Here is a 12,396-nt window from a genome sequence, read left to right on the forward strand (position 1 = left end):
GCGATGACTCAACAAAATTTCGGAGGTGAGGCCGTTTGGTTGGCCGTTTTACGATGTTCTTCTTGTTCTGCCAAGTGATATAGGCCGGCGAGACTTCACCCCTAGACACATCATTTACTCGGGTATTTGCCGTTAAGTACTGGCATTCACTCCATATGCAACGAACTGTCTTTTCAGGAAATTGGCCGTCACTGCTGACCTCGACTGCATAAGTGCTGAGATCTTCGTCCGGGTGTAGTACTTGACATCTTCCCAACTGCCTCATTACCCTGTAAGGGGCGTAAGGTTGAATACCCCTGAGTCCCATCAAGAGGAAGTGAGGACCAGTGGCGGGCATGTATATGATTTCTTCCACAGAAAGCCAACCCAAAGTCCAGTTTATTTGGTCTGCGGTGATGATCCGGAGATAGGATATCCATTCTTCAAACCCTCCCGGCGATCGGAAACCTGAAACCCTTAGGCTATAACCCTCGATGCAGCCCCCATTTGTAGACATGTAGCGCATATACTGAGGGTGGTGACACAAGTGTTCGATCATCCACATCTGTAACAACAAGTTGCACCCTTCGAAGAAGTCTGCTCCAGCCTTACAAGCCGTGAGGGCTCGGTATATTTCTGACATTATCACGGGAGCAAGGATGCTTTTATCGTTGGTAATCAGGATTTTGACGATTCCAGCCACCTTTAGGTCGATATTTCTATCTTTTCGGGGAAACACCACAAGGCCCAAAAATGCCACCATAAAAGCGAACCGCCTATGCTCATTCCATTTTACCAGATTTCCCCTGCTGCAAACACCACCTTCTGGATCATTGAATCCTCCTATGCTCCCGTACCTCTGGTATATGAATTGTAGGGTAGAAAAACCTCTATCCAGTTCAGCGTATGGGACTCCTTTGCTTATCTTCAACAGATCCATGAATTTGTGTGAATTCACAGCCCTTGGAGCGATCAGGTATTTGTGTCTCAAACCTTCAGTGACGTCCATGTAACCCGCCATTTCCTCTAAGGTTGGGGTGAGTTCAAAATCTGAGAAACGGAACACGTTGTGGGCCGGATCCCAGAATGTAACCAAAGCCTTTATGATGTCGCACCGAGGCCTGACTTTCAGCAAATCAACCAAACCCCCCAGGTGCAGTTTGACCTTGTCTTGCTCTGGCCTTTCCAAATCCTCCCACCATAATCGCACTTCCAGGGGGATTTTGCTTCTAACTGTCATCGGCAAACTTGGACTCATGCTCATTCTGCATGTTTATTGGGGTGATTAAGCGAAGATCCAGACTCATTAGACTCAAATACACAAATCGACACACTATTTTCTAGAAAAACGAAATTTTGGTTGTTTCTGAAAAGTACGATGTTACCTTAAAACTTTCGTTATTTGGTTTGTACCTCTATTTTGAAAGAACAAGTTGAGCCCGATGGGGGTTGCCTACGTATCCCGCACCATGCGAGAATCAAACTGACGTAGTTCGGGCATAAATCGAATTTTGGGGACACCCTATTTTTCTCTTAAAAATGAATCAAAGACTCCTTTTTTTCTTTTTTAAAACAAATTAATAAGACACACATTTTTTCTTTTTTCAAAATTCTGGCAGAGCTTTGACCATTTTTGTGACTTTTCAAGAATAAATAAGTACCCCTTAACCGTTATTCCTCTTCCCTTTCCAAACATTCCCGATATTCAGAAACCGGTCAGCATGCAAGCCTTGAAACAAGTAAATGCATAAAGCAAACAGGATGTAGCAGGATGGCCTTTATTCTCAGGTTGCCTGTCCTAGACGGACCCAGCCCCTGTGCTGAGTCCCCTAAGTCAAATGCACATGATGCAAATAAGCGTTCCTACTAGGGATCCGGCATGAAGCTATGTTATGCTAAGCTGTAAAGCCTAGGTGTTTGTTCTAGACCTGGCTTACCCGAGCGGACAACTCGAGTCGAGGATGGGAGCTGTGTACCGGTAACCAAAAGGCCATCCGATTTTGCAACTCCTCCGAATCCTCGTTCTATTTTGGCATATGACACTAACAGAAAGAAGCCACGACCAGCGTGCGCTCCTCAAGAGAGAAGAGAAGGGTTTCGGCACAGTTTATATATACAGTCCAAATAATATCAAAGCAGTAAAAGCAGCATTTAGCACATTAGGCTCAAACACGTAAAAAAACCAGATAATAAATAAAGCCAAATAATAACAATTATTTCAAGCTCGAATTCTTAACCCTGAACCAGTGGTTCTGGGTTACAATCCCCAGCAGAGTCGCCAGAGCTGTCACACCTCCTTTTTCCGCACCAGAGAGGGTGGGGGAGTTTTTCCAATTAAAGGACAATCGAAACGGGATTGGTTTATTTATTTCAGAGTCGCCACTTGGGAGATTTAGGGTGTCCCAAGTCACCAATTTTAATCCCGAATCGAGGAAAATAATGACCCTATATTACAGTCTGCGTACCAGAAATCCGGATAAGGAATTCTGTTAACCCGGGAGAAGGTGTTAGGCATTCCCGAGTTCCGTGGTTCTAGCACGGTCGCTCAACTGTTATATTCGGCTTATTTATCTGATTTTTAATACCATTATGAACCATGTGCAAATTTTATCTTTTAACCGCTTTATTTAATTATTATTATTAAGAAATGTGAACATCGCTTAAAACATATCTTTGGACTGTGTCACATGAAATGCACCCACAATCCGAAACATATTTTATTTGATGTTTTAGAATTTGGATTTGGGTCGCATGAAATGCACACCCGAGTTTAAGAAAATTAAATTATTAAAGACGCGCCTAAAGCAACTAGCGCATTATTATTTTGCGGAGGCCGTGAAATTCGCTAAACAACCCTCCTGAATTCTAAGTAATTTAAACAAGTATTTACTGAGGGCCCCACAATTTGTGTTTTTATTTGGCGAGGCTCATCTCATTCTTATTTTTTTTTTAAAAGAATTTGCAACGTCATGAAAATGCATCTCGAACCACGTCACAATCAATGTACCCGTGATTAGAAACACCTTTCGACTCCGTTGAGAATTGGATTTGGGTCGCATAAATGCGCACCCGAGTTTAAGAAGGTAAGATTTATTAAGGCGCGTCCTAAAGAGTCTAACGCATTATTATTTTAGGAGGGTTGTGAGATTTGCTAAACAACCTGTCCTGGAACCTAAATGCTTCGATAATATACATTTAAACAAGGGCCCCGCATCTGCGCGTTTTGTTTATTTTAATCGAGGCTCATCTCGTTCTTATTTTTAAAAGGATATCCTATAACAACTACGTTTCTTGTCGTGTTTGTCTTTATCAATTAAAAATAGTAGATAGTCCTAATTAATTAGGTGCTTGCAAGTTGTTTGTAATGACATTCAGAAAAGCAAAAAAAAAAATCAGAAATGAGGCCGCACATACAGCCAGCCGAACAGATAATCCCGGGCCCAAATCCAGCCCATGCGTGATAGGCCAGACCTGGGCCTCTGCTTGTTCGATATGGGCCTACTTGGTTTGCTTCGGTTTGGGCTCGACCTTCATGAGATTTATGTTACAAATTTTATGTTTTTGTCTTAACAGATGGTTTGTTAGTTATATGGGACCATTGATCAGAAAAGACGAACTTAACCCCTTGTGTACAGTTTCATGTTTGGCATACGTTACAGCATCTATGGCAAAGTAAACTAAATCTGAGATGCAAACTAATTCATTGAGACCACTTTTATCTAACAGCATACATATGCGATTATCATTCGATACCCTACATTGACATCAACTAGGTTTGCAAACTACTTCCAGCATCCAAACAAGAATAACATTATTCTACATTACATGATATTTAGTGCAACAATCTATGTATAAAAAGACATTCTTCAAGTTTTCTCATTTTGTATTCATCCTCAATTTTCCGATTACATCTGACAGTGTATTAGGTGTGTACCTGGTATGGAGAACAACAGAAGAAAGGAATAGTCAGTCGGGCAGTATGCCACAAACACAGCAGCAGCAGATACACAGCAACAGCACAGCAACAAACCAAACCAAATGTTTTCCACAAACCTCAGACGACCAACAATATTTCCCAGAACAAAGAGGACCAACAAATAGTCGAGTACCAAACCAATGAACCCAGAAAAGAAGGATGAAACAACAGCAACAACAGAGTATTCAATGCAGCGACACTACCAATTCAATAACCAGAAACAGCTTAATCAATGCAAACAAAGAACTTGGCCAAGACAGCTTGACCAATATGCACTCTTACACAACTTTCAGGCAGTGTTTGGTTGCAGTGTTTACTGGAAAACTACCTTATGTTTTCAGTTTTTCTTTTTCTGAAGATTCAAAAATCCAGCCTCGTTTAAGTTATCAAATGGCCTATTTATAAGCCACATGACCAAGGGCAGCTAAGCTGCCTGCCCTGCCAATTGGCAGAATGCCCATACCCTTTTAGGCCCATGCCTAAGCATCTTTGGTGTCATCCCCCTTTATTCCCCACGCCTGGTTTTGTTTAATCAGGAGTTATGGGCATCATTTTATTATTCAATTTAAGCCCCATACCCTTGTGTCTTGTTCCCCCATTGGCATTAGTTTAATCCTAATTTAGTACCCCATTTGTCAGCTCACTTAAACTAATTACTTCTGTTCTTTTTAACACCCCAGAATACCCCTGTCAACCTTGATTATTACTGCCCCTGCCTATTGCAGCATCAGGGCATTTTTTGAACTGATGAAAGTTCGAACTCAAGACTGCCTGGGCTGAACCTTTTCAGTCAGTTTTATAGTGCAAACAAACCATTTCAAACAATGTTGGGACATACAGTCAGTGACAAAGCTCGATTAGTCATGCGACATTATTAGCTCATTCGATTTATTAGTTATAGAAAGCTAATCGACGATATTTATCGAGTCGACTATACTAATTATAACAGGTAATAATCAATCGCTCACATAAACAATATGTTTAGGGTCCTAAAGGGCATCAGACAATTTTTGTTCAATTACTGGGGCCTATATGAGTTAACTTATCTGACGATTAAACTAATCGACGATCATGTTTATCACAGAGTACATTCAGAATACACACATAGAAAATCAACCGACCAAAGAAAAAGGTCTTTAAAGAGATGAAAGAAATCCGAATGAAAAATAACAAAAATAACAAACAAACCCAACGAAACATGCTGACCACTTAACTAAAACTAACACAAAAGAAAGGAAAACGTACCGAAAATGTTTAAATCAAACAGACCCAAATCTGATTCATCTTCGAACTTTTGAGGCCGAACAAACTTTAATCAGGGTGTTCTCACATGAGAACACCTTGATTAAGGTCTATTAGACCTCAAACCCTTGTCAAAACTGGCCGGGTTCCCCAGGTGCATGTGTTTCAAGTTCTGGATTTCCAGATCTGGATTTTTAGGAGTTGTGGGTAGATTCGGACCAAACCAAGCTTGGTTTGGTCACGAGGAAGGTCAGGGGAATGTCTGGTATGAAGATGGGGTGGTTTGGCATAGGTCCGGGTTCGACTCAAATCTTCAAACGAAGATTCGAGACGAGGGAAGGTGATTCGAGGCAAGAGGGTAACAGATCCATGTTCAGGAGAGTGAGGGGGTCTTAGGGTGTTCAGGAGGTGGTCACCGGCGTTCGTGCCGCCGGCTTTAATGGCGAGGGAGACGAGGGCGGCTAGGGTTTCTAATGGGAGGTCCGGGCTCGACTTGGGGACGAAGGGGTGGGGTGTTGGTATAGGGGGCGTGGGTGTAAGAGAAGGTTTATATATGGTCTATGGGATTGGATCTGAGCCGTTAGATCAGATGATCTCAACGGCTTGGATCTGATGCTGAGAAATGAGACGGGGTCGTTTGGTAGTTAAACGGGGTCGTTTGGTTTAAGTGAGGGATTGGGTCAGGCTGGTTATTTGGGTCGGGTTTGAACGTGGGTCGCTGAAAGAAGTCCTGAACCGTTAGATCGGCTGGGACGGACGGCTCAGATTGATTTGCCTGAAACGACGTCGTTTCAGGAGGTGCCTGGGCAGGCCTGTTTTGGACCGGGTCAGATCGTTGGTTTGGGCCTATTTTTGGTTTATTTCCTTGGCCCAAACCGCTTCCTTCATTCTTTTCTCCCTTTCTTTTTTCCTTTTTCCTTTCTTCTTTTTTTTTCTAATCTTAAAACTAAAAAATAAAAATGAAATTCAAACAAACATAATTATCAAAATATTTAAATAGGTTAAATCGCACCCTAGAATATTTTTGTGAATTTTTCTTTTACTGAATGAATTATGGTCTAATTACCAGGACATACACATTTTGTATTTTGTTTAATAATGTAAAAATGGACAGAACCACACATGACTAGCAGCACATGTTACGGAAACTTGAAAATTGTACAGCGAGGTCCTTTGTTACTATTTCTTTTGGAGTGACTGTCCGTGAAGCAAAAATCACGTGCTTACACATACAATAAGAAGGTACGCCCCAGGAAGTTTGAAGTAGGGCAGCAGGTGTTAAAGAAGATCCTCCCGCATCATCTTTTTTACCTTGACCACATTGGCGATCCATTGGGGATATTTTGATTCTCGGATGGAACCATTAGCGAGTAACTTATCAACTTCTTCGCTGACTGCCTCATTGATGGTGGCATTGAACTTTCTCCTCATTTGCCGTACTAGCGGGTAAAAAGAGTCGACATTTAGCCTGTGTGTGGCGATGTCCTTTGGGGTTCCTGGCATATCTTAATAGGAAAAGGCAAACAAATCGGCATTATTAGTTAAGAACTTATCGTACTTACCTGGTTCTGAGAGGTTGTGTCCGATATAAGCCTTTTTCGTGCTATCGGTGTTGTCCAGTTGGACGGGGTCGAGGTCTTCTATGGTTGCCTTGCAAGCTTCTATGACATTCGGGTCTTTGATGGCCTCTATTTGTATGTCGGGTTTGGTTCCCGATATGGCTGATTGCTATGCTTCCGCACTTGCCCCCTTTAGTTGTTTGGTGTGTGTCTTTTCTTGGGCGATTCAGTAGCACTCTTAGGCGGTGTGTTGCTCGCCTCGGATGCTGAATAGCCCCCATGGGGTAGGAAATTTGATTAGTTGATAGAAACTTGACAGGACGGCTCGCATGGCATGTATCTATGGACGCCCTATGATGGCGTTGTAGGCTATTTCCTGGTTCATGAAGTGGAACGTCGTTTCCAGGGTGACTCCTCCTGCTAGAACGGGTAGCACTATCTCTCCATAGGTTCGTTCCACTGGATTATTAAAATCCGTTAGTGTTATGCAATACAGTACTATTTTATCCTCGAGCCTCATCTGTATGAAGACTCGTGGGTGAATAATACACGCACCGCTTCCGTCATCCACCATTATTCTCTTTACATCAGTAATCCGCGATGCGTAAAGTTATAACCAAAGCATCATAGTGAGGGAAAGACAAACCGTTGGTATCCGACTTATCGAAGATAATACTATCTTCGAGGTCGTCATACCGTTCGTGGGCGACTGTCCATTTGAGTTTGTGTGTGGTGGTGAATTTCACATGGTTGATTAATGTATCATCACCTCCGCCAATGATCATTTGTATGGTACGAGCTCGTGATAGTGGTTTTGGAGGTCCCTGAGGTTGATCGTGTCCACGAGCGAAGTTAACCCATCCTCGATCGCTCAGCAGTTCTTTCAGATGTCCCTGGTTTAGCATTCTTACCACTTCCTGTCATAGACCTATGCAGTTATCGGTTTTGTGTCCCCTTTCCTAGTGGAATTCACATAGAATGTTTGATCTTCGGGTGCTTGGATCTGAATTCATCTTTTGTGGTCACTACACCTTTGTGTCGAGCTTTTCCAGTGCGTAAACTATTTCTGAATAAGAAACACAAAAGTTATGAGCAGATAACAATAGAGGCATACCTCTTTCATTTCGGGGTGGTGCGGTGTGTCGAGGCGCAGCGTCTGCATGTCGTGGAGGAGGTGGGTTGGATGTTTGGATATAGGGCTGGTGCCTTTCTCGATTGAAACGGGGTAGTTGGTCTCTTCGGCCGTCGTTGCGGCGATCTCTCCTTGTTTCGGTTTAGACCGATGTTAGCCGTTGGATCGGGCCATTTAGGTCATCCTCGTCTGCCCTTACTTCGGCACAATAGCCATTATGGATCTCTTTCCACGTGGTGGGAGGGTACTTCATGAGTCTACTTAGCAGCTTATTGGTTGCTTTTGACCCGTTTCTGTTTAACCCATTTTGGAAGGCTGCTACCGCCATCCCTTATGACACATTTGATAGGTTCATTCTTACCCTATTGAATCGGGCTAGGAAATCCCGAAGTCCCTCGCCTGTCGTCTGCCTACGGGGAAGATGTCATTTACCCTGGACTCTGCCTTTTTCGCTCCCGCGTGAGCGGTGACGAACTTATCTGCCATTTCTTCAAATGTTGATATCGATCGTGCTGGTAGTTAGGAATACCATGTCAACGCTCCCCCTGTCAGAGTTTTGCCAAACTTTTTCAGCAGCACTGTTGGCACCTGTTCTTTCGATAGATCGTTACCTTTTACTGCAATAACGTAATGGATTAAGTGATCCTCCGGGTCTGTGGTGCCATCATATATTTTCAAATATGGTGGCACTTTGAAGGTTTTAGGAATTGAGTGGGGAGTTGCCCCTTTACTGTATGGTTGTTCGACGAATCGGACCACGTCACGTTTTGGTAGCAACTTCGGAGTGCCCGGTATTTTATCAACCCTTTCCTGATGCTCTTTCATCTGGTCGCGGAGTGTTTTGTTCTCATTTTCCATCTTTTCCATTTTCTTTAAGATGGCCGCAAGTGCATCATTGCCTGCATCAATGACAGTATTAGTGCTACCTGTTCGTGGAGTTTCCGGCTCATCAACGACAGTTGTGGTTTTTGCGGGTATTATGCCTTCGATATCCCTTTGAATGGGTTTGTCGAGTATATTGCTCAAGGTGTTTATCAACCATTCTTCTAATAGCCTTTTCACAGCCAGTGGTGCTTCTCTTGCTGCAGATGTTGAGGTTTCCCTCTCACGCGAGACAGTCACGCCCTCGTGCGGGGGAGGGGGGTGAGATCTCTCCCTCAGGTGTAGCACTTGGCGTTGCGTTTTCGTTGTCTTCCCTACCAGCTTCATTGAGGGAATTCAGGAGGTTGTTCGTGACACCTACTATTACCTTTAATCTTGCTTCTCCCTTTCCTGCCATTGTTAGCCTTTGCGAGGCTAAGGAGAGGTGATTATTTCTTTCAAGGATCTAGACGAAACTAAGATCTCAGCTATAGAAATCCCCACAGACGGTGCCAAATTGTTTGACTCAAAAGATATCGAAACCTTTTTGAATAAATCAATCAAAGAAAATGAAGGGGTAAATCTTAGTTAAGTATAATAATCTCTAGAACAAAAGATAGACAAAGAGAGTACAGAGGATAAGAATTCTTTATCTCATGAAGACAAAAACTTGAACAATAATCCTACCAATCGTTTTTGTAAGCTAGTGTTATAGCACATGTTATAAGTTAGGAAAAATGCCCAGGGCCTTTACAAGGTTGTTTTTCACTCTATATATAAGAGACAAAACCCTTCTAAGCCCTAAAAGCAAGTCATATGGAATATTCGAAAGGATATTCCTAATGTCCCCTAATGGGCCTGCACTGCTGTAAGAGTCGTACAGTATCTTATCCGCCTGTAGATCTTCCCGTGCAGGATGTCGAGCTACGAGGATCTCGTCGTTTGTCGTACTCATCAACGATCATGGTTGTTCAAATTTGGACCCATACAATAAGAATATCAATTCCAGTATAAAGTTTTAAATTACATTTATTTCATGGTTGGTTGTGTCGCGATAAATTTTATATCAAATCTTGATATTAGCTAATCATATACTTGCTTTGAAACAAAAGACCATACGCATAGAAACATTACGACATACTCCTTTCGTTCACGTTTACTTGTCCACTATTGATTTTGCATGTCTCTTAAGAAATAATAAATAAAGTTTATAATTTACCATGATATTCATATTAATTGATGTATAGCTTTAATAGATTTAAAAATGATTTGGAATGAGTAATTAATGCTAAGGGCAAAACAGAAAAAATAAATTATTTTTTTCTTGATATGCGAAAGCAGACAAGTAAAAGTGAAAATCTATTTTTAGAGCAGTGGACAAATAAAAGTGAACGGAAGGAGTATTTAACTAAAACCGAACTGAATACTACTTATTACTAGTGTTAGTGAAAGTGAGTACTAGTGTGCAGTAATCAACAAGGTATCCTGCAAATCCATTTAGGGGATGAGCTTTATCTTCTACTTCTAGGTATCCAAGTTGAGTATTTGAACTGTCCATGAATATTACTGTAAAAAGAAATGACTTCCTCACAAGATATATAACTTTAGCAGTTTGATTGATACCGTTTTAAATAATACTCTTGAATAAAGCCTCTAGATTAACAAATGGAGTAATAAAAATGGGAACGGGAAAGGCTGCAACCCAAAGGAGTGTGATGTAGGAAGCATATCAGGATGTAAGTATTAGTGGCTAATTCCACGATTCCAACCGTGACTTATAGCTAACACTCACGCGGAGATATAATTTGATTATCCCACTTTTTTCCTCACTTGTACAGTGTTGTACTCTCTTCTCTGGCTAAATAACAATGACATCCGGTAGGAGCGAAATTATGTATGGTTAAGGTATTTTTAAAAAAAAAAAACACGTCCTGACATGACATTTCTTATTGGTGTGATAGTTTCCCTATTATTTATCATTCATTTTAGCTTTACAAAGACCAACAAAAAAAAGAAAAACTCTAGCACCAAGAAGTTAGATAATATAAAGTCCCACAACAATACTGCAGAAGAAAGACCTCTCTTTTATTCCACCATCTTCTCCATTAGGATCAATGGCTGTGATATACACTCTTTCAGCACCTATTCTACTCTCCAAATCATCTTTTACTAAAAGGACAATGGTGTAAGCAAGTAGTCACAATATCTCAATCAATACCTCCACAATTACAACAACTACTACTGCTATTACTATTACTACTACTAGTCCTCTTCAGATCATATCAACTTCCAATAACAAGCTTGGGGTATTTCTTATGATCTTTTATCTGCTTAAACCTATGTCAGGCGGACTCTCCAAAATGTTGCCGCGACAGCGTCGGATCCTCCAAAAATACACTATTTTTGGAGGAACTGACACGCACCTGGAGATATTTTTGGAGAGTCCGAGCAACATATAGGCTTAAACTCGTATCAATTTGTCGAGATTAATATTTTCTTTATCTTTGTTTATTATATTTCTTCTCAGAACATATTGATTCGATCACATAGATTGGACCAAGTACATACGTTGACCCTCTATTTGCTTTGATAATGGTAGGTATTTGAGGATAAGTCGACGGGTGTAGTTTGTTATAGGGATGAGAACGGAGAGATCACATGCGAAGGATATGATCATGAGGGCCCTCGTTTCTGCCACCAACAGCCAAACTCTTGTTGTAAATCAAGGTATGTAACAATATTAGTCTAATGACTAGTATTGATGAATATAAGAATTCATTTAGCGACTCACCATAACATGCGTTGAAGGGAGCCTTGGAGCAACGATAAAGTTGTCTCTGTATGACCTATTTATATTGGTCAAAATCTGACTGCTGTGGTCGACCCAATCGGGACCACGTCCAAACAGCGGGATAAGAAAAGACGCCATGACTTACTCCAAACACGTATTCACAGAACGACGAAAACGGACGCGGTATGAAGGGGCTATGGCCCGAAAACAAAGCGAGTACTCCATGACTATATATACAGGGAGGGGATCTTCCTAGAAAGGGGAGCTTCTCTCTCTTCCCTCTCCTCTGTAATCTCCTTAGTAAAAAGAAAGCAAAACAATCTTCCATTGATTATGTACAACAGTCATCTCCACCGATTGGTGAAAGAAGAAATGAAAGACTTCAACAATTTATCGCTCTTATTTCATTTTATGTATCATTTTTTGATTTGTTTGCAGATATGGAGTTTACTACATTTGACTAAGATTTACCTCTTCATCTTCATTAATTGATTTAATCAAAAAGGTTTCAATATCTTTTGGTTAAACAATTTGGCGCCGTCTGTGGGGATTTCTTAGTGAAAGCTTCCTAGTATCCTCCAGATCAAAAACAGGAAACATGATCGCCCACCAAAGAGAACAGTAGGTAAACCTCACACGCCAACCTAGATTATGATGTCACATACAAGCAGAAATTACAACCAACATCCTCCCTTGCACGCCGGGCAGCCCATGAACCAGCCAAAACGAGCCTAACCCGCACAGGACAAAGGCGCAAAAAAAGAGAGGGAAGAGAGAACAGAGAGCTGAATACGGTTACCGGATTCAGAAAACATCACCCCCATCAACTATTAAGACGCCAAGCAAAGCAAGCAAC

General features: G+C 41.6%; 1 long non-coding RNA gene across 1 annotated transcript; it reads left to right on the top strand.

The window, feature by feature from the left end:
* Positions 1 to 10,783: 10,783 nt before the first annotated feature.
* On the top strand, positions 10,784 to 11,929 carry LOC107811403 (uncharacterized). The gene is made up of 2 exons (XR_001653903.1): positions 10,784 to 11,055; positions 11,349 to 11,929. It is a non-coding gene; the product is annotated as an uncharacterized LOC107811403 (long non-coding RNA).
* Positions 11,930 to 12,396: the final 467 nt, after the last annotated feature.

This window comes from Nicotiana tabacum, chromosome 20 (genome assembly GCF_000715075.1).
Source record: "Nicotiana tabacum cultivar K326 chromosome 20, ASM71507v2, whole genome shotgun sequence".
Classification (NCBI taxonomy): Eukaryota; Viridiplantae; Streptophyta; class Magnoliopsida; order Solanales; family Solanaceae; genus Nicotiana; species Nicotiana tabacum.